At 46.4% G+C, this 23,609-nt stretch overlaps 1 protein-coding gene across 1 annotated transcript in view; it reads left to right on the top strand.

The window, feature by feature from the left end:
* The first annotated feature begins 7,618 nt into the window (after positions 1-7,618).
* Ppargc1a (PPARG coactivator 1 alpha) overlaps positions 7,619-23,609 on the top strand; it is a 655,760-nt gene continuing 639,769 nt past the window's right edge. The window contains exon 1 of the mRNA XM_029545307.1: positions 7,619-7,922. The gene's annotated coding sequence lies outside the window, so the exon portion shown is untranslated. The remainder of the gene's footprint in view (positions 7,923-23,609) is intronic.

The raw sequence follows: 23,609 nt of genomic DNA, 5'->3' as shown, positions 1-23,609 counted from the left end.
ATGAAGAAAACATCTAATTAAAAAAAAAAGAAAAAAAAGAGACAAAAAACACACATACAAAAAAAAAAAACAAAAAGAAAAAAAAAGAAGAAAAAAAAAGAAAAAAAAAAGGAAAAAAAAAAAAGAAACCTACTGTCTCTAGAGATATAGGCAGAAGCTCTTGGCTGAGTTCAGAAAGATCTAATCTTCTGGCGAGGTCTCCCTCCCTTCCAGGGCAGAGGATGGCAGGGGTGCCATTGTCTGATCCCCAGTGCCACACAATCTTTATCTCTCGCCACTTTGTTTCCCATTTGTATCGTTCAAACCCATGTTTCTCTGGGCCTTTCCCAAAGCGGCACGGCACGGGGCTTCCCCAAGATTTTCTTCCTGATGTACTCAATGCAAGTTCTGTTGCGGGCTAGTTGAGAACCTGCCGCCTATACCCCAGTTGTAGCTCGGTTCTTTGTTATTACACAATCCCTTTGTCCGCACATGCAGTGGTGCTTTTCTCTAAAACTAAGTCTGAACTCCTTAAAGACAGGAAAGGGGTCATGTGTCTGTGGTAATCTCAACCACCGTGGAGATGAATAATGGATGTTCTGTGGCTAGCTGCCATATGTGTGTAAGGGAGTATGTGTATGTAGATGTGCATGCATGTAGGCATGGTGTGTGTGTGTATGTGTGTGTGTGTGTGTGTGTGTGTGTGTGTGTGTGCAACCTCCAGTATCATTCTTCACAAGCTGTCTGCCTTGTTTGTTGAGACCAGGTTTATTGACCCAGAATTCCTCAATTTGTCTAGGCTGGCTGACTAGTAAGCCCCAGGCCCCAGAGATACTCATCTTTTACCTTTCTAGTGCCGCAACTACAGGGACATGTCACCAAAGCCACCATGCCTGTTTATTATTATTATTATTGTTTTTTGTTTTTTTAATATATTTTTTATTAGATATTTTCTTCATTTGCATTTCAAATGCTATCCCCTTTCCTAGTTTCCTCTCCAAAAATATCCTATACTCTCCCCCTGCCCTGCTCCCCAACCCACCCACTCCCACTTCCTGGCCCTGGCATTCCCCTGTACTGGGGCATAGAATATTTGCAAGATCAAGGGCCTCTCCTCCCACTGATGACCGTCTAGGCCATCCTCTGCTACACATGTAATTAGAGGCACGAGTTCTGAAGGTACTGGTTAGTTCATATTGTTGTTCCTCCCCAATGGTTGCAGACCCCTTTAGCTCCTTGGGTACTTTCTCTAGCTCCTTCATTGGGGATCCAGTGTTCCATTCAATAGATGACTGTGAGCCTCCACTTCTGTATTTGCCAGGCACTGGCACAGCCTCACAGGAGACAGCTATATCAGGGTCCTGTCAGAAAAATCTTGCTGGCATATGTAATAGTGTCTGGGTTTGGTGGTTGTTTATGGGATGGATCCCCAGTCTCAGCTCTGAACTTTGTCTCTGTAACTCCTTCCATGGGTATTTTGTTCCCCATTCTAAGAAGGAGCAAAGTATCCACACTTTGGTCTTCCTTCTTGAGTTTCATGTATTTTGCAAATTGTATCTTGGGTATTCTAAGTTTCTGGGCTAATATTCACTTATCAGTGAGTGCATATCATGTGTGTTCTTTTGTGATTGGGTTACCTCACTCAGGATGATATCCTCTAGATCCATCCATTTGCCTAAGAATTTCATAAATTCATTGTTTTAATAGCTGAGTAGTACTCCATTGTGTAAATGTACCACATTTTTCTGTATCCATTCTTCTGTTGAGGGACATTTGGGTTCTTTCTAGCTTCTGACTATTATAAATAAGGCTGCTATAAACACAGTGGAGCATGTGTCCTTATTACAAGTTGGAGCATCTTCTGAGTATATGACCAGGATGGGTATTTGGGTTCTCAGGATTGAACTTACATCATTGGGCTTGATTACAAACACGTTTATCTGCTGAGCCATCTTGCTGGCTCTCATGAGCTGAGCTCCCTCTGTAGCCCCAGTTACTGACATTTTTGCCTGTTTAGTATCTGCTCATCTTTCTTATGGATGGAGAGGAACGTTTACCATAGTTTTCCTCCAAGGGGTCCCACATTTCACCCAGGCTCAGTCATTTGATTTGGTGAGCTCAGTTCTAGAGAAACATGTGACTCAGCCCAGCCAGTCTGAGACTGGATAGGCATACACCAATGAAAGGCACTTGAAACCTCAGGATTTGTGCCTAAATGAGAAGGGAGGGAGAGAGAAGGGGAGGTGGGGAGGGAGGAGAAAGTTTCTACTGGGGACCACTGATAGAAAAGAGGAGACGGGGCCAGACATTGTTGATGTTTGCCTGTCAAAAGCAAAAACAAAACAAAACAAGACAAAGCAAAGCAAAACCAAACACCCTGAATAATAACACAGTCCTTAGCTTCTTCAGTTAGGTGAGCCAATAAAGGTCCCTTGAAACTATTGTTTACTTATTTACTTACATATTTATCGTTCTAGCATAGGTGTTGATATTTTGTTACTTGCAGCCAAAGATCCTGACTAAGACACAAACTGTCCATAAATATCCCCCAGACAAGATGTGCTTAATTCTAGAAATTGAGCTTAAGTTGGTTTATAATTAGAAAAAAATTTGGCTTATGCACCTGGAAATTCTAGGGGAGAGTATCCAGCCTCAGGTTGGGCCGGATCCCAACTGCCCGAAACTCTGGCAATTATCTGCTCTCATGACAGCAATACAGTCCAGAGGAGCTCCAGCCTCTCTCTGGCCTCTTGGCAGAAGTAGAGGCCCTTTTCCAGTGGCCTCCGTTTAACCCATTGCAGAGGTTTGTAGGGTCAGATTTGGTTCCTAGTATACCCATGAAGGGAGGCGATGAGGGTTTGGGATGGAGACTAAAAGGAAGTGATTCTGGAGGGGAGAGTAGGGACCCGCTGCTCCACTCTACACTGCTCCAATGTATTCTTCTGGGGAACCTGAAGATGTGGCCATTCTCACTTCGTCAGGCTTGTATAACATAGGCCAGATGTTGTTGCTTCTAGCCACATTTTCACAGCCCTTAGCATTTCAGGTACACTGCCCCCCGTAGCTAGCACCTTCAACTGATGGACTGAAGACATTCTCTCTGCTGCTGGGTCCTACCACACCTGTCCTGGCCACAAGCAGGGAGTGCCAGGGAGGTGACAACACCTGCCAGTAACTTCCTACCAGGGAATCATCGGGCATCAGTACCCCAGCCACCTCACCGTCGGTGTAGGATACTAATGAGACATGTTCCACACTGCCCCTAGAGGGTCCAAGTGGGACTGAGTCCTCCTGGCCTAGAGGTGCTGTACAGCTTCTTCCGATTTTCTCTATTAGTTTCCTTAGATCTCTTTTTCAAAACAAACAAACATGCAAACAGACAAACAGGCAAACGAACAAACAGTAATCCAAACTTTTGCTGACACTGTAAAACTTCCTGGAGATAGGGATAAGATATTGGCTTTTGCTTTGCTAGAAGTTACCATGGTAAGCTAGAACTCTTTAGTTCATACCCAGCTGTATTCAGGTTGCTGAAGGAGAAGGAGGAGGAGGAGGAGGAGGAGGAGGAGGGGAAGAAAGGAGAAGCAGAACACAAGCCCCCAGACTGAGTTCAGCAAGGGAGAGAAACTGAGAAAAGAGATCCACTTTGTCTATGCACTACATCTGCTTCCCATCTGCAGTTTTAGCCCAAACTATGTTTTTTTTTGTTTGTTTTTTTTAATATCCACATCTATAAGAATGTGGCCTCTTGCATCTGCAGAGCTGAGCAGCCAGTCACTAAATGACACCCTAGTGGCATGAGAGTGTTAATGCAACTCATTTATAAACAAGGAACCCACCCTGACATCATCTGGACTATTACCCAATTTCCAAAGTCATTGCTAACCTTACGTCTTCGGGGGAAGTGTTTGTGAATGAAGGAGGGTGGTTCATTAGCCGGACCACAGCATGTCAACACAGCATGCATTTTTCAGGGCGACAAGTCGTGACTTGGCATTATGATAAAGGAAAGCACGCCGAAGACGTCTGTGGTTTGTCTTGGGAGAACTGGTCACAGTGGATCTGGAAACCAGAAGCTTGCTGCTGTGGGTTGTCGTCGTCATCTTCAGACGTCTGTCTCTTGCACAGTGAAGAGCTGGTAAGGTGAAACTATCCTTTCTCAATGAGCTTGCTGCTTGCTCCCAGGGCTTCCCCAGGGGCCCAGCTCCATCTGTTTTGGCCCTGGGGGGTTGAGGGTGTGTGTGTGTGTGTGTGTGTGTGTGTGTGTGTGTGTGTGTGTGTGTGTAGGGGGTGGTTTGTTTTCATGTTGCTGAGAACTAGCAACTGAACCTCCACATTACTGTGCTTGTGCCAGCTGAGAAACTTACTGAGGAGGGAGGAATTCTTCAGGGTGGCAGGGCTGCCCCAGGAGAGGACCATGTGGGACAGAGAAAAGAGGAAGTTTATCAGAAACTGACTCCTGGTGGCCTTCTTTTGGGTGTCCCTATTAAGAAGTCAAGTGCTAGAGATTTGAGGGGAGCCAAATGCTGATGACGAGAGACCAACCCTCGTGTGTTGGGATGTTCCCGAGTGTGCCAAGGAAGTCCTTGTCACTTGGTCCTCCCTGCTTCTCTCTGGATGCCTCTGCAGGCCCTGGGCGTGTTTGCTGGTTGCATATATGTATTTTCCTGTGGGTTTAGTAATGGGAGAGCCCAGCTTTCAGAGAAAGAGAAGTATTGAGCTGAAACGTCTTTTGGCAAGTTCCAGGTGTGTAGGTAGGAGGGGAGGCAAGAATTTCCCACTGAGTCTTAGTTTATTCATCTATGAAACAAAATTAAATCCAGGTATGGTGGCTCCTATGTTAAATTCCAACACTCGAAGCTGAGGCAGGAGGATTACTGTGAATTGCATACTCACTGCACAGTGAGTTCCAGGGCTGGGGATACAGAGTAAGATTCTGTATCACAAAGCTCAAGCTAAGCAACCTTTGCCCCAGTCCAGGATGGATGTCTACTTGTTATCAATCAGGGGCCAAGGGAGGATGGGATTTCCATTTGTGAATATACACGTGTGATGCAGCTGGTGCAGGAATGCCCACAGCTGAACCTGCGTGGGGGAGGCAGATGTGTTAACCAGCCTTGCATCCCACTCCTTTCACGTCCTAGCTGCATGACCCAGGACATCACTGAGCCAATCTCTCCATATGTGTAACGGAGGTAAATCCTTCCAGAGATTTTTGGGATGAATACATCCATCCATTCAACAAGTAGATGAACTGATAACAAAGACTGAAGTAGCTCCCATTAGCCTGGAAGGGGAACAGGGGGTGAGGCCCCAAATTAACTCAAGGCTTTGTGCCCAACTGCATCTCTCTAGTGCCTTTGTATTTAATGTGTGCAGGGTGGCACCTCATCATTGAGACTGGAACAGGAGCAGGATGAAGAGTCCCGTCTTCATCTCAGCCAGGGTACCCAGGAAGTAGAGAAGGCCCTGTAGTCACCATGGATGAGATCAGTCGTGGAGAGCTGAATAGAATTCCCATAGGACCAGTACTTTAAAGAATATAGTTGCATCTTTGAAGCTCGGTTAGTTAATATTACTTGGTTCTGAAGTTTACTACATTAAATTTCATCTCATAATGCTCTTTCCAACATCTGTTTTGTTTGTTGTTTTTGAAAAACACCAATCCTTTTCCTCCCTATTAAAAAATTTAAATGGTCAGTGCATCTAGGGAAAAGTGATTGGAAATGTCATTCTTCATGGACCCAGAAGATAGGATGTTGATCTATTTTTTTTTCTTTTAAAAAAGTCATTAGAGATATCTCAGAAAGACAATCTTGTAATAAGTCAATCGAGAGAGAGAGAGAGAGAGAGAGAGAGAGAGAGAGAGAGAGAGAGAGAGAGAAGAAAGAAAAGAAAACAGGCATTTTGCCCGACATGTAGTATACAAATTCAGAAACTGGTGAGCCATTCTGTTTGCAAATAAAAAGAGAGACATCTTTCTAGACAGATCTTTTCCTCTTGCTTTATTTCTCTTCTGCAACCATGAGCCAAAGGTTTGTGACATCACTGGGTTGCTGTGGAAATGTTTATTCCACAGAGGTGTTGGGCCTCACGTGGGGAATTTAGAAGAGGAAGTGCAAACTCTTGGAAAAACAAAATTGGTCTGAGAAAGAGGAGATTCAGAAAGAAAACAATATGAACTGCTAAGAGGTGGTTTGCAAGTTTTCCCGAGAGGAAGCAAGTACTCGGAAGAACATCATACACAGATATGCCTCTTTTATTTATTTATTTTTTTTTGGAATTTTACTTTCTATAAATATCTATATAAAGAGTCAAGATAAGTAAGGAAAGAATATCTTGCAGTGGGAAAAAAAGTTTCAGCTATTCAATTATTGGGACACAAAGATTTGGTCTTGAAATACCTTGGCTAGGGGAGGGGAGGAAATTACATCCATTTACATTTTTATTACATATAATGGACTTGAGAGGCTATATCTCTTTAAAGAATTGCGACGGAGCAGCCTGACTCTTAGGGCAGAAGCTACAAAATCGTTTTCCGTTTTGAACGGTTAAATCAACAGAACACCAGACCAGAGCCTTTCTTCCTGCTGGGGCAGTATTGTCCCCTAAATCCACTTTCCAGCCCTCTCTGCCTAGCCTAGTTTGATGTAGCACTGACTTCGCCTGCCTATTACAGCAACTGGCAAATAAGTGGATTTGCATTTGGAATGGTTGAGAAGGCAGCCACCGATGTGTGTGTGTGTGTGTGTGTGTGTGTGTGTGTGCACGCGCGCGCGCGTGCGTGAATGTGTGTGTGTGTGTGTATGACTGTCTGTGTTCACAGCTGGGGTTGGGGTGGACTAGTGGCTCCGGACAGGAAGAAAATCGAGACGTAGCAACTGTGTGAACACAATTTTCCCGTGGCTGGGAGAAGAGTCCCTGCATGGGAAGACAATTTTAGGAATTAAGATGAAAAAGATCTTCCAGCAGAGTGGGAGGAAGGCTCAGGTTGTAACAGGGTGTTGTGTGTCTCCAAGGCATACTCTCTCCGCTGGCCTGGTCCTCTCCTCATCCACCCACCTGCCCTCGATAGCACCTGCGCCCCCTGCCGTTTCGGGGGCTCACAGCCAGGAGGGAGGACCAGGAGGTCCGGTCCGGCCGGCCACAGGGGCTGAAAAGGTCTGGTGGCGCGGGCTGATTTAGTGGCCAGGGCTGTAGTACAGGCTGTCCCCGGCAGCCGGCGGAGTCGGGGAGCCCACGTGATGGCCCCGGCTCTCGGGTGAGCTCCCCAAACAGACGCACACCCAGGCGCGCGCGCACACGGGGGCGCGCGCTCACACACATACACTCACACACGCACGCACGCACCCAGCCTCGCGCGCACACGCCCGCCCGCCTGCTCTGCCTCTGCGCCCTGCATCCCGGCTCGCTCGTTCTCTCGCCCTCTCGCCTCCCCTGCGGTCTCTCGCTCTGCGCGCACACACCGCACACACGCACACGCACACACACGCGCGCATACACGCAGCCGGCACAGGCGGCGGCGGCGGCGGCGGCGGCTGCCGGAGTCAGGACGAACCTCTCTAGGTACCGTCTTGAGAAGGCGGCAGCAGCGGCGGCGGCGGCGGTAGCGGCGGCGGCGGCGGCGGCGGCAGCGGCGGCAGCCCGAGCATCCCTGCTCAGCCGGAGAGGGAGCATCGCCGAGAGTTCCCGTCCCCTCGGCCATTCCCTTCCCCCCTCCTTTTCTTTATTTGCGAGAGAATTTCAGCTGCCTTATTGGTTTCGTTTGATTTGGAAACATTTTTGGTTGCTTTGTGTGTGTGTGTGTGTCCTGTTTTTTTTTTTTTTTCTTTCCTCGTTTTATTTGCATCCAGAGCATGGCGGGCTGCGGGCTGTCGGAAGACACCTTCCTCTCCTCCTTCTTTTACAACTACGGCTCCTCCTGGGAAACCCCTTCCAACCAGGTAAGGGGTGGCTCAGTGCCGGGCGGCGTCTCCCCGTGCCCCCCGCTGCTCGCTCACTTGGCACCAGGCGGGTAGACAGACTCTCGGGAGGGGGTGGGGAGGATGGGGGGCCAAGTGGGTCGCACTGTCTGGGTCAGCGCCAACCGGCGACAGAGGTGTTCCCCCTTCTCTATACCCCTCATACATAGCGCCAGCTCCAGGGGCTGTCGCGTCCCTCCAGTGCCCATTTTGCTATGGACACCTATCTCGCCCCCAAACCTCCCAGCCCAGAGGGAACCCGAGAAAGAGGCAGGAGCTGGCGCGTTACCCCGGACAACTCCAGGCAAAAGCAGGGAACTCGAGCGCAACCTTCACCAAGTCGCCGCGGGCGCCGCGCCCCTGTGCGCCGGGCGTTCGCCCGCCCTCCAGTTGAGCCCCGGGGCTGTCTAGCTGTGAGACCCCCCGCGACGCGTTGTCCCTCCCTCCACTCCCTTGGGGCCCGGAGCCACCTCTTTCCCTAAAATGGCTGCAACCTCAAGTAGATGCGTCCCCTGACCCGCGGGAATGGGGGTGGTGGTAAGCAGAGTGGAGACTTCACTCCTCCCGACCCCGCACCTCCCCGGGCGCGCACGAGCACCCCACAAACACACACTTAACTTTGATGACTGTGCAATGCAGTCCGGCTGCATCGTGTCCTGCACGTTCCCCGCTGCCGGCCTGTAGGTGTGTGGATCGGTGTGGCTTGAGGGGCCAGGGGAAGCTGGAGGTGGATGAAGGAAGTGGGGGCGTGGAAAGAGATCTGTGTCCTCCGGCCACTGATTACCTGGAGAGAGACAGGCTTGTGCTCAGGTTCTGGGAGGGGGGTGCCAAAGCTATTCCAGGAGCCAGAGCGAGAATTAGAGGGAAAAAAATTCCTTTTAATTAAATAACTGTTGTAGTCTGCTGCCCCCACCGCTTGTTTGGTGAAAGTCTACAGGCATCTGTCATCTTCAAACTACACGGGGAAGTGGAGCTGGGGTGTAGGGATGGGAGGAAAGAGAGATTGTGTGTGTGTGTGTGTGTGTGTGTGTCTGTCTGTCTGTCTGTCTGTCTGTGTCTGTCTGTGCGCGCGCTGGTGTGTGTACAGCTTGGGAAAGTTGGGGCCAGAAGCTAGGTGGAAGAGCATTGGTGAAAGCGGCACCAACTCGGTGGACCGGCCAGGGCTCCGGGAGTTCTTGGGCCCTGTGGAGCGCGCACCCGAGGGCGCGGGCCCGTGAAGCTGAGGGCGCCGAAGGGAACTGCTCAGTCCCGCACGGCTCTCCAGGCTGCTGCGGCGTCTCTCTCCCGGAGCCCGCCTGCCAGCCTCTGGCCGCTCTCGGGGCTGCCCGCCGCGCTTGCCCGCGCTGGCGCGCTCCCTCCGGGGCCCAGATCTCAGCGCGCTCCTGTGAGCTCGCGTATAGGGGGAAAAAAATAAAAAAAAAAATAAACAAATAAATAAATAAACCGAAGCCCTAAAGCTAAGCAACCGAAAAAATGTACTTCGTTACTCCCTCTTCACTCCCCACGGCTCCCAGACACAAATAGCCAAAGTAGTAGTGGCCAGGTGACGACCTCGCCTCCCCGGCGTGGGCTCTCCGGATCCCGCCGCGGCCGCCAGAGTGAATAATACACAAACCGCTCAGGAGATCCAAAAGGCTCCCGCCGCCTCAACCGCCCGGGAGCGGGGCCACAAGATCCCGCCAGCCGGCCGGCCGCTGCTGCGATGGGGCGCCGGGCCGCCCCCAGATCAGCCGGCAGGTCGCGGGGCGCAGAGCGGCAGGAGAGAGCAGGCCCGCCTGCGACCGGAAACTTGCGGGGAGATGCCGAGGTGGTCGCGCTGGAGGTGGAGTTGGGGACCCTGGAGAGACACGACTGGGGTCAAGGGGGCGCCCTGGCTGCAGGTTGTGAGAGCCCCGAGGCTTTTCTACAAGCTACCCCACCCCGCACGGCAGGCTCCGGGTACTCTCTCCACGCCTGTCCTTGCCGAAAGCCACGGACCCCTCGGGCTTGGCAAACTCCAGTCCCCGGGAGCCTGCGTGAGCGCGCCTCTGTGTGTGTGTGTGTGTGTGTGTGTGTGTGTGTGTGTGTGGTGTATGACGCGCGTGTGACTGTCGATGAGTCAGAAACCAACCCCAGCTCGCCTTTGAGGACCGAGGCGCGGACCTGAAGCTTGAAGCACACACCGGCCACCAGCCCTGGGGGCTGTAGGGGATTCCTCGGCAGCGCCGCGCCTCTCAGTACTGGACCTGAACGCTTTAGGCTAAGTTTCCGGGCAAGTGGCTCTGACCAACACCGCAGGGAGCAGAAACACGACCGCTTGCTATTTGTCGGGAAGAAGAGAGAAGGGAGACCCGGTGGGTGTCGCCAGGCGCTCAGCAACGCCACTCTAGAGCCACGGGAGGCTTCGCAGCATCTTTAAGGAGACAGGAAAGGAGTCCAAGAGCTTGGAAGAGCCGAGGGCAGGGCCTTCTTTCGCAAGATAGGCAGTCACGTGCAAACTCCTTGGCAGCCGGAGTTGGTGGGCGTCAGGGTCGGGGCGGAGGTGTGCCAGGCAGGTTCGTAGGGGTCAGGTTGGGAAACCTGGAAAAGATGAGAACCTTGAAGAGGGATCCTTTTCGAAAGAGGCAAACTATTGGCTTCTCTTTGGGTAAAGTTAGTTTAACTTGATTAGGAAAAAGCATCTCCCTCAACGACAGCATCTTTCTTCTAGAAAGGGGCACTCGCGTTGGTAAGAAAATGGCAAGAATTTCTGAAAAAGCAGCTGGTGCTGCTCTGTGAAGGGTGATTAGCTCACAGACTGGTACCGGGGAGCGAGCTAACCTGAGTGCAGAGAAATTGGATGGCGGGGAGAGCAGATGATTTGAAGTATTGATTTCTTCCACCAGTGGTACGGTTTGAACTTTAAGATAAAGTGCAGAAACAAACGAAAGACGTGCATTGTTAGAGGAAGGGGCGGTCACTACCCTAGCTCTGCTCGTCCGGTGGGAAGTGCTGGTGAGCAGTGCCTTACCGCGACTTGCGGTTTCCGGCTCAGCCACCGTCACCATTTTCAAGGAAGGAGAATTATACAGCGTGTGCATTAGGCCTTGCTGAGCTCCAGTTCGCCCTTTCAGCATCTGAGCATGGGCAAATGACTACGAAAACTGCTTGCAACTGTTCCTACGGAGGACAAAGAGAAAAACAAAGGCAATAGTTTCAAATCTTATCCCAGGATTCAGGCAGCGCTGACTTGGGGAGAGAGGCCTGGGCCAAAATTTGAAAGAGTGAGACTTATTCATGATTTTACCTGAATTGCTGCCAAAAAGGCGTACAAACCCTTCATTCCCTAAAAATAGCAACGTTCTTCAAGTGTGATTTGTTTACCTCAATTAAAAATAAAACCCTCTCCTTAGTGTTATAAAGTGCTTATGAAGGTAAGGGTTGGCTGTACTAAAAAAAAAAAAAAATCAAGCTTTTTATTTCTAGATCAATATGATGTGCTCTCAACATCTAATACCATGTAAAAGGAACCTTTTTACAACATCAATAGCAGGCAGGCATGTCTACTAAGAACCTCCTTTCCTGGAATCCCGAGGCGGTTTGATTTCTTTCGTTTTCACAAGAAGCACGATTATGACGCCGTTCATTATAAACAAGGGGCTGAAAAATAGGAAGAGATGGAAAATCTGAAAAGTAGCGAGTTATTTATTCACTTATAAAAACCAGGCAAACAAAAACAAACAAATAAACAGATATTAAAAATTCTCCAGCTACAGATCATCATGGAAGGGAAAGAATTTAGTTATTTTGTGACATTTATTGAAGCTGGAGGGGGTGGCTTGTTGATTTTTTTTTTTTTTTTGAGAGAGAGAAAGAGTCTAATGTGTATTAGAGCCGAAACTACATCTGTTACCATTTAGAAACTGGGAGATTCCATCCTGTTTCTGAGACCATGCTGCAGGTATTTTGCATGGGCTTTCCAATGTGCAAAACAAACCACAAGTGTGTGTGTGGGCAGGAGTGGAGTGTGTGTGTGTGTGTGTGTGGGGGGGAGCATCTGCTGAGGAGGAACCTGCTTCAGTTAGAATGAAACCCCCAATTAAAGTGTATCTGTGAGATGTGTCTGCTTTGGCTCAGTGCAGCAGACGGCAGCCCGTTCTTTAATTTACAGTTTCACGCCTAGGGATGGCAGCAGAGCAAGCTTCCAGCCCTCAGCTTTCTCTTTTTATGTTTTGCCTTTCAGCCTGGGCTTCTCCTCTGGAGTTGTTTAAGCAGTCAGGCTCCATCCTCGGCCTTGGCCATTACCTGCTTGCATTTAGGACCTGGGTCACCTTATTAGTTGCCACTATGTCAGCCCAGATCGAAGCAAGCCAGTCTGTATGATACAGAATCAATCAGTGGAAAGTGAAAAATGAAGCCAATTAGCTGATGGCGTGGGTGTCCCAGAGAGGTCTGACATCTGACTTTCCTCACCTGGTTGGACAGTTCCCTGGTAGCTGAACCCCCAAGTTTGTGAAAGATGCATCACTATCAGGTGTGACTATGCATTTTAACTTTCTTTGCCTCCTGCACCATCAACCTCTGGGCTTTCAACAGAAAATGGCCTCCCTGGAAGAACAACCCGGATGCATCTTTGCAGAGCAGGCAGGGTTCCTGTTGAATTCGGCTCTGTAGTTTTTGCTACTCAGAGCTTGGGGCTCTTTGCACTCCATCTTGTCTAGCAAGGTAGAAGTTTTATCTCATTACAGGAGATAGGTAGGTAAGTTGTTGAACACGTCCGTCTGTCTTTTTGTTTTTGGTAGGAGGAGTAGGAGAAGCTTGGCATTAGTTCCGGGAATAGAAATAGACAAAGCAGGAAACACCAGGTAGAACTGAATATATGTATGTTTTCTTTCTGGCTATTCCACAATCCTTAAGGTGATGACGGCGTTTAGATCCATAGAGATGTACCGAAGGCTTGCAACTGGGAGGAATCCACTTCCATCTCCAGCATCCACATAAACATCACAGGCATGGTGGCATGATGCTGCGGATGCAGAGATAGGAAGCTGCCTGGGGCTCACAGCACAGCCAGTTCAGCTTAGTGAGTGAACTCTGGAACAGTGTTGACAGTGGTGATGATGGTGCTGGTGAGCGTGATACCCGAGGCTGTCTTTTAGCTTCTGCATGCGCACATGAGCATACTCACCCATGTACAATGTATGTCTGTTTGCACATACATGTCAGGATACACAGTAACGAAAAGAAAGACTTGTCGGGACATGCATAGGGTTGCTGTGGTCTTCCTGTAAGATGAGCTTCCTTCTGGTAGCTTTGGTTTGAAGATATCCTGCACCTTTTATAAATTTCTATAAACATGAGATCACAGGATTTTGATGGCGGCTACTACTTTTTTTTTTTTTTTTTTTAAAATGCTGTTTCAAACACTTTACACATGTATGGCTCTTTTAGTCTCCATAACAACACGGGGTAGAGCCTTGTCTTGTTATTCCCATTTTACAGAGAATGCAAACAAGACAGAATTAAGTGCTAGTTAGGAGCATGCAGTGGGGACAGGTTTGGCAGGCAGAGGCCAGCTTCCTCTTACTGTCTCCACTCTATCCATTCCTCTCTGCAACACAAAGGCGCTGTGGGGCTACGTACCCAGCCCTTGCATGCCTCCGAGGATGCCATCTGTTTGCCTTTGCCCAAATCTTCACCCCTTCTCTCTTTTTTCACTTTTTTTTTTGTGTGTGGTATGCACATGTACATGTTCATGTGTGTTTACCCAAATGTGTGTGCAGGTATGCGCACATGCGTGGGGGAGGCCTGAGGTTGATGCCAAGGGTTTTCTTCAGCTGCTCTCCCCTTATTCTTTTGAGTCGGGGTCACTCACTGAACCTGGAGCTCACAGTCCAGCTAGACTGCCTGGCCAGCAAGCCCCAGCGAGCCCTCCTCCTGGTTCTGCCCCTCAGTTTGGAGATTTTTATATGGGTGCTGAGGAGACTGCTCGAACAGCTCATCGTTGACATTACTGACTGGTCCACCCCCTCCCCAACCCTCTTTTTCTTTCTTTTATATTGTACATAGACTACTTTGGGGTGAAGCTGTCTGTTTTGGTAGAGCCAACCATAACCACCTGATGCTTTTTCCCTCTTGGTGATGGACCTTGCTAGATACTTGAGTTTATTACTCTATTTGATTTGGACAGTTGATCTGGTCAGAGAAACAGAGAGTCTTTAGATTGGTCAAATTCCTGAATCAAATAGAATAATTTTACAATTACTCAGATACATTAAAACTCTCCTCTCTCTCTCTCTCTCTCTCTCTCTCTCTCTCTCTCTCTCTCTCTCTCTCTCTCTTTCATACATACACACACACACACATACATACACATACACATACACATGCACACATGCACACACACTGCATGCATACACATTTAGACATGCATTCATGTCCTTTTTATACATGGATTCATATCAGTTTGGTTGTGTTTTCAATTTAGACTGGGACTTGCTTTTCTCATCAACCCATGTTTTTCCAGAAGACATCTGTAAGGAGTTGGGCACCTAACATTCCTACCCATCGTGCCTTTTCATGGTTGGGCCCTTACATCATGTTCTTCCACACTGTAGTTGTGGGAAGGGGAGAAACGACATTTGATGTCAGCAGCAATATGGAGAGGATATTTCTTGCTGGCTTCACTGTTCCTGTGGCCCTAGCGGAAATATGAAAGTGCAGGGTTTGCATTGGAATGAGAATGGGGTCACCTCCCCTTTGTAGTCATCATCAAGGAAGCAGAACTTCCTTCCAAGAGACCATAGGAAATCAATGATTACACCTTGCCAGCAAAGAGGTAAACGTGTGCAGCAGATGGCATTAAATCAAAGGGCAGCAGAAACGTGACTCACTCTCCGAGACGGTGTGACTTTTTGGTCCCTTCAAAGAATTCACATTTTTGATATAATACTTGTATTTAAATCTTCCCATTTCGTTTGCACTATAATATGTTTTAAAAACGAAAAGAGGAAAATGCAGTTACCCTATGTTACAATCTTTTCTCCCAAAGATGCTTATTTAAAAGCCCAGTGCCTTTCTAGAACGTGGTGCCAGATCTATCCCTCATCCCCCCCCCTTTTTTTTTTGTTAATAAGAATCAATGCGATTTATGGAATGTAACTGGGCTTGTGTGCAATTGTTTATTTCTTTGGTGCATTTACTTAAGCAGAAGGGGAACTTACATTGAGAGAAGGCTCCCCTTGGCCAGAAGGCACTTTAGAAGGGCCTGGGGTGAGGTAGGGGGAAGATGGCTGATGTGTAGGGAGATGTAGGAACGGAGACTTAATGAAATGTGGAGAAGCAGGTGTGTGGCTCTAATATGCTTCCCTCTGTAGAGCGCACTTCTGATTGCTTTGTGAGCTCGTCTTCCTGTACATTTGAAATCGAGCTGCAGGTAATAGCTGAAGATAAAGGCAATGTCTGGTCTATACCAGAAGAAGACAAGACACCCAAGAAATCTCGGGGGGGGGGGGAATAGCGTTAGGAACCAGGCTGGCCGGGAAAAGTCAGGAAGTAAAAGGAAGGAGACCCAGCAGCAACCTTAACCACACACATCTTATTCCAATTTATTATTTCCAGTAGCGGTTTGTCCCTAATGTTAACAATGAGTGATTATGATTCCGTAGTTTCGTTTACAGCATAAATTAGCATTTTGTTTTCCGTTTACAGCTTTTGAATGAGGAATTATAATGTATAATTTGCTGAAAATAGATGTTATCATCTCTTAGGAGGAGAACAACCACATAAACTTGAACAAATGATAAAAATGGAATCAATTACGTTTCAAATGGAAGTAGTTTACAAACCTCCAAATACAAAGTGGCGCGAGTAGCTGGTTATTGTAACAAATAATTAGCTTTTTTAAAAAACAACGTTTATTGAATTCCATTGACAATTTGGTAATTGTTCCCACCCAGTTGGCTGTAGTGCTCCCTCTGCTGAGACGGAACTGGCAGGGGATGACGGCGCCTCAGAGGCTGCTTTGTGCCTAGTTATTTCATGGTACATCCCGAATATATACTTCCTTTTGCTTTCATTCAGGAAGGAACACAATGAATTGTGTCACCAAGCTTTGGTGACAGATGACTATCCAAGGTCTGGCTGGTGACTGGGACATTTTCAGGTTGCAACAGGGGAGGGAGGAGGTAGGTGGTCCCAGGGAAGGTGGGAGTGGATGATCACAGGATGAAGGAAGACTCTTTGATGTGGCCTGTCACAAAGGTCCATCATGTTCTGATTTGACTTTCTCAGCCCCTCCACTTCCACCTTTAACTTTTTCTTTCTTGACCATCACTCCTTATGCGTCCCTGGCATTGCACGGTCCACCGAGGGAGCTTCTTTGGAGTGAAAGCCATTGCTCTCCATGTTCCTGGTTCCTCATCATGTCCGGCCTGCAGCAGACAGCATGCATTTGCTAGAGACATGGCTGAGATATCAGAAAACAACTTCTCCCCCCGCCCCTTTATGTGTGTTGCTTTCCATCTCTGTGTTGGGGGAAGATGAAGTCAATTCTGTGATGTCATCTTTGAAAATGGGAATGTGACTTGGAGAACAAATGAGTTGTGTTTCTATTAACTTGTCCCCAGGGAAGGGCATGGATGGGTTACCATAGGCTCACTCGTACTTCTTAATTTCTAAAATGAAAAAGTATAAAGTCTATGCTTAATACATTCAGAGAGTGTAAGGGGATAAATGAGAACCAGGGGAGGGTCGCATCTCCACGCTCTTTGGCAACTGCTACACACTGAGTGGATCATTCATTTTTGATTATTTCTAAAAGATTAATCCATTTCTTTAAAGTTAATATGCAAAGAAATATGTTCAACATCTCTTTATTTTTAGATTCCCCGCGATTTAGTCTGAAACAAATCAGTGGTGCATTATACACACACAAGGATGTATCTAATGATGGGAGTGAGCAGATGCTGGGAAAGAAAGATGCCTCGCGTGAAGCCGAGGGAGCTGCGGGAGGGAATCGGAAACAAGTCTCTAGGAGTTGGAGGGCTTGTGAGGTGAACGCAGGGAGGTGGCTTACTCACCACGCTTGCTATGTGCAGGGCAGGGCAGAGGAGGCAACACTCAGCCTCAGCACAGTTGGTGAGGGTTCAGAGAGACTATGGACCTGGAAGATGTGTGTTGAGGACTCTTTAGGGCATGGTTAAGATAGGCTTCCTGCCATTCAGTTTTTTATGGGATACCTACAAGGGGAGAGTTTAGGACACAGTAGGTTCTCAATAAATTATGTTGGCCTGTCACAGAAAGATCCATATATTGGATGGGAACCCATTAAAGTGATTTCCACGATCAACCCCTTCAAAGCAATCCTATGGGGTGGCCACTATTACCAGTATTGAATATTATAAACGAAGTAGTGGAGGAACAGAGAAGGGAAGTGACCTAACCAAGATCACCCAGTTGGCAAGTGGGAGGGCCACTTTGTAGCTAAGCATGCTTCTTTTTCAAGTTGATGTTTGAACTCTCATGACGGCTACCACCAGCTCAAAGGAAGGACCGTCACTATGGCAATATGGAGGAGGGAGGCACCTGCCTTCTTGCCAAGAGTTTCAGAAGATCATGCGATAGGCCATGGACTTTGAAGGATAGAAGATATGGGCAAAGAGGGTAGGTGTGCAAACAGGGCACCAGGGAGCATTCCAGTCAGAAGGAAAGCACAAGAGAGATGTGTCTTGGAGTGGGTGGTTACTTGGCAAATTGTTTTATCTGATAAACTGTATCTCACACTTTCCTTGTTACGTCTGTTTACCAGGATATATAATTTAGTAGGATGTACACACACACACACACACACACACACACACACACACACACACACAAACACACTCATTTGCCTATAGTATGTATACACAAGATAGATGCATAGGTAGATAAGTGCCATCTGCATTACATATGTCTATATATAAAGCATGTAGACATATCTATCCATATATAATATACGCATTATGTTGTCTTCTATTGTTTATCATTTATTCATGTATATGTATACACCCGGCTGTCATCTGTCTGCCATATATCTACCTATCTATATAAGTACCTACGATCTAATGATCTCATCTGGTCATCATGAACTTTTAAACAGAACTGGGCAGGGAGGCACACTTCAGTGTGAACTTGAGCCGTCTTTGGCTTGATTGACTTATTTATCAGTAGACCCCTGTAGAACTTTTCCTTAGCAAAGGGAAGGCTATGGCACAGTTGGGATCTTGTGAGCCAGACTGGGGAGTTCTTTTTACACATCGTCCTTTCTCACAGCAGCCAGCAAGCAAACAAGCTTTCAAACTTGGGTGAAATTTAAGAGCTTTGCATCACTGAAATCTGCTTGCTTGACAACGTCAAAAGAACAGTGTAATTAGTAACTCAAATGTAAAGTTTTATTTTGAGGTTTTATTGCACTTCAATGGGTTGCTAAACTTTTTTTTTAATTTTTATTTTTTTATGAGATTAAAATTAGTCACCCAAGCTAGAGAGTGAATAGTATCAGAAGTCGGGGACACACTCTGAGGCCCGGGCAGCCGTGCTAATGAAATCCTTGACGCCTTGCATTGCATGATGTCAACCTAAAAGGGTTACAGGGCTTTGAAGAAAATAGTCCAAAACATCATAAACAGGAACGGAATCATCTCAGCGATGCTTGCCGAAGCATTAAGGGTTTAAGGAGCAAGACTCCATTGCTAATTGATTTTTCTGACCCTGATAGTAATAGTTGCATTAAAAGTAATTTAAAAATCATTCCTCCGATTTAACTGGTCCTAAAGAACATTATTTGCATGTATTACAAATAAATATTTATTTTTTTAAAAAAACTTGGTCTGTTTATCCTTCCACTATACCAGTATAGTCCAGTATGAAGATTGTTTGGGGCATGTTTGTGAAATGTAAATGGCTCTCTCATGGTTATTCTCATAATAGAAGAAGGGTATGCTTACGAAAAGAAGGGTATGTCTGAGTCCAGACCCAGAGACAGATGTGTTAAAGAACAATATTGGCTACTTATTCAGGGAGTTATGCTAGCGTGCCTGTTTACAGTGACATTTTAACACTTGCATTGTGGGGCCTGGGAGTGAGTCGGCCTTATTAAGTTTCTTCATTGTCTGTATAACCAGTTCTGACCTCTCTAAGTACCCCCTCCTGTAGCTTTTATTGAGGTCATCACGGGCTAAAGAGTCTTCCCCAAGCATCACTTAGTTGCTTAAATAAAGTAATTAGAGATTGCTCTGTAATATGAGATTGGTTGAAAATATTCAAATATTCCCTTTCTAGAGAGTTTTGAGAAAAAAATTTTTTTTATCTTGTATGAAAGAATAGACCATATTTAAGAAAGTTGAGAGCTAAGGTGCCATGGCTCAAACTTGTAATCCCAGGAGTTGGGGAGCCGAGGCAGGAGGATCACTACAAGTATGAAGGTCCCTACCTGGTCTAATAGCAAGTTCCAGGCCAGCTAGGGTTTCTCAGCAAGACCCTATCTCAAAAAAATGCAATAAAAACCCAACAGTGTATAAATATTAAGCATTGTTTGAATGTGAGTTGCTACTAGTTTGCTTATGTCCTTTATACTTAGAGTAAAAATAGCTACAGATTTTTGTCAATTGATTTGTAAGTGTCTTTACTTTTTTATATTGGTGTGTGTGTGTGTGTGTGTGCGCGCGCGCGTGTGTGCGCGCATGTGCATGCATGTGTATTTTGGTGTGTCTCCACTTTGACATTGCATATCATTTGCAACATTAAATACAGCAAAAGGCATACTAATATTCTACTGGTCATTTATGAGAGAAGTAACTTGGAACTCAGTCTATCAATCTAGAGACATGATCATCTCATGGTCACACAATTATGAATTAAGAGGACCAAGAGCTAGAGGGCAGGGTGCTTCGAAGATTCTTCTAAGTACCTCCACATAAGGACAGTTTCTGGAGAGTGGATTTTTTTCTCTTGGATCTAGAAGCTCTCTCTCTCTCTCTCTCTCTCTCTCTCTCTCTCTCTCTCTCTCTCTCTCTCTCNCNCTCTCTNTCCATTNTNATNTATAGAGAATATATCTCTATATTTTACTGGCTAACCTAAACATATATTTAAACTTTGTTTTCCCAAGTACCGTTGTTGAAAACTATATCTGGAGAAATGATGAAAGACATTTTTTTTTCTTTATAGATATGTATCTCATGACAACCTTTTTTGTTTTGGATTTTTCTTAGAAAAAAAAAAAAGAAAATCAAAACCACTCTTAATTGAACACTTAAAGAGAGTTACAGGCCACATTTTAATGCATATCTTTCCAGTTGTTATTTATTTATGTGTTGTGTCTAAGTGTGTGGGTACATGTGCTATAGTGTGTGTATGGCTGACAGAGGACAAATTACTTCATCAGCCCAAACTTTTTCTCTAGGTATTACCTGTAAATGTTTTTATAACTTGAATTTTTAGCCCATTTTCCATATGCTGCTTCATATCCCTCTGTGTCATATGTGCCTGCAAGATACTCTATTGCATAATTATAGTACCATTTGCTTAATCTTCCTGTACCATTAGGTATTTAGGTGTCATGAATTAATACTAGATGATGTACATCATAATTCCTTCTTTAGGACAATGCACAGTAGTAGAAAGTCTTGGATAATGAGCATACAAAATGTCAAGACTTTGTGATCGCTGTCTCTCCATGAAGAAGAATTAGCTCACCTCTGGCGGCTATGTGCCAGGGTACCAAATGGTGGCTGTTTTAAAATGAACTCTCTTTTTCCAGAATATTCTCTATCTATTGAAAACTCAAACACAAAACCTTTTTCAGTTGCCATATCCGTCCATGGGTCACATCCATTCCAGAAAAAGATCTTTCTCTGCCATAGATTCTGCAAACTCAGCTATTGGACCAAAACATGTCGTATGGCATTCAAGCCAGTGGTGTGGAGTTTTGACCCTGGTTATCAGGGGGGTCCTTGAGCCTCTCCTTTCCCTAGCTCTGACACACTTACCAGCTTAGTTCCTGCTGAGACATACAAAGTCTTTCTAGTCATTGAGCTTCCTACACTGGGATCAAGAAGTCGGCCTGGGCTCCCAGTCAAGTTCTTATGCCATTCCCAGGAAAGTCTAAGACCATCCAGGAAGAATATAGGAATGCATCATGTTTCCGGTGTCAACTGGACCCAACCATGGCAAACCATAAATATTTCTGTGAAAATTAAATTTTTAAACAAAATGAAGTGTGTCCACGTGGTGTAGACACAGTCCAAGGTGCTTGTTCTCCAGTGTGTTCCTCTTCCGTCACCAGTTGACAGTGCCAGCTTTGTTGGATCTTGTCTTTTCAAAGCGAACTCCTCTTCTCCACATCCCTCCTTTGCTACAGTCTGATTCTTCCTTAAGAAAGGACAGAGTGGGAGGGGACAGGGACAGGGACTGCTCATTTGTCCACACCCTTTAGGCCTATAGCAGTGCTCCTCAACTTTCCCAATGCTTCATCCTTTTAGCACAGCTCCTCATGTTGTGGTGACCCCCCCCCAATCATAAATAACATTATTTTGTTGCTGCTTGATAACTGTAATTTTGCTACTGTTCAGAGTAGTAACATAAAGATCTGATATGCGAGGTATCTGATATGTGACCCCCCCCAAAGGGATCGTAACCCACAGATTGAGAACCGCTAGTCTAGAGGATCTGTGTCCACAGATTCCAGGACAGAAAGTTGTATGGCTACCCTCATACACATGGCACATCTTACTCTCTTCCCAGCTTGTTTCTCATCTCCGGATGCTTCCCCTGCTCCTGAGAGCTCAGCTACATGCCTGTCTTGTTTCCTCCGTCACCGCAGCTTCCACCTCAGTGGTGGTCTTTAGCATCCTTCTGTGCAGGACTATCTGGTAACCTAGACTCACAGTTGCAACACTTCAGGCAGCCCCGTCACACCACCTTAGCCCCATCCTTCCAAATGCCTCTGCTTTTGGAACCTCAGACTCCATTATACCCACACCGGATGACAGCTGCCCATCTTGTCCATGTGCTTCCTTGAGCATTTATTTCGTTCTCCCTCCTTTCTAATCTTCTTTCAACCACGTGCAGACCCTATGCCCCGGTGACGAGTGACAGATCTCAGGACCCACTGCTTAAACTGCTATCTTGCCCAAGATGCCAAGATCACAATCTCTTACCCTCCTATATCTGTCCACAAACAAACAAACAAACAAACAAACCAGTCTTCAATCAGTCCAACCATCTTGTTTGCTTCATGGTACAAGCCATGGGGTCGGATAAAGACCAGTTATTCCAAAGAATGACATTGAGAATTTGATGTCCTCCACCTCTGAACCACTCGCTGTCTCCGTGTGCAACTTCAAACACTGTTCCTCTTGACTCCATTGGCCATCATTGGGCTCCTTCCCAGATAAGGATTCCTGGACATCCAAGTTTTCTCTCCTCTTATCACCAAATCACCATTGTGGCTTTCATTCCCACCAACGCTGTAGACATATCTCTTTCCTTCTTCTAGACTTTGATCTAACGTATGACTTCATGATTCAATAAAGTTCGGAAAGAATGCACCCAAATCTCTTACTTGAACAAATCCCTCTGGGAGCTTTTCACTTCCATGGGAGGGCTGTCTTCCTCCTTCCTTTTATTGTGTGACATGAAAGGCTCAGCTTATACTGGAGACCATAAGTTTGAAGGACATCAGTCTGTATGCCTGAGGTTGATTGTGTTCTGTAGCTCACAGGTTCTTAGAGCAAGAGGCTGATAATATTAAGGCAGAGTGATAAGTTTGTGCTACACTCAGCAAGAGAATTATATTCACTGATGATTTTAAATCCTATTCCTCCTCCTTCTTCTGTAACTTCTAATGTGAATTTGGCCCTCAACCCTTTGCTAATCTTATGGCAATTAATGTGTTAATTCGTAAATGTTGGAAGTCTTTTTTTTCTCAAATCTTAGTGCAAGGTGTGTGTGTGTGTGTGTGTGTGTGTGTATGTGTGTGTGTGAGAGAGAGAGAGACAGAGACAGAGACAGAGACAGAGACAGAGAGACAGAGAGAGAGACAGAGAGAGAGACAGAGAGAGACACACAGAGAGAGAGATAGAGACAGACAGACAGACAGGCAGGCACACACGTATATATACACACACACACAAAGAGAGAGAGAGGAGAGAGAGAGAGAGAGAGAGAGAGAGAGAGAGAGAGAGAGAGAGAGAGAGAGAGAGAGAGAATACATGTACAATAGCATGCATGTGGAGGTCAGGGGGCAGTCTTTCTGTGTCTGTTGCTGCTCTGTGTGTCCATCTAGGATCTAGGATAGCTGTCCCTGGAGTGCCCTTATTCCCCATCTCACTCTAAGATGAACGGAGTGACAGATGTACAGGTCCTGTCTTTGGCTTTTGTTGTCATTTTCATGTCGGGTCCAGGGATCTAAAATCAGGTTACCAGGCTTTTGTAGCACACTCTTATCTGTGGAGCCATCTCTTCACAATGTCACCAGTGTTGGAATGCTATCAGTCTTTTTTTTTCTTCTTCTTAAGACAGGGTCTCACTGTGTAGCCTGGGCTAGCCTCAAACTTACAGAGTTCTGCCTACTTTTGTCTCTCTCATGGTAGGATAAAAAGTAAAAGACACCCACCATGCCTGGTTGAGCCGTGTGTGTGTGTGTGTGTGTGTGTGTGTGTGTGTGTGTGTGTG

The sequence above is a fragment of the Mus pahari genome, chromosome 13, assembly GCF_900095145.1.
Source record: "Mus pahari chromosome 13, PAHARI_EIJ_v1.1, whole genome shotgun sequence".
Taxonomy (NCBI): Eukaryota; Metazoa; Chordata; class Mammalia; order Rodentia; family Muridae; genus Mus; species Mus pahari.
This window is presented reverse-complemented; position numbering and strand designations above follow the sequence as displayed.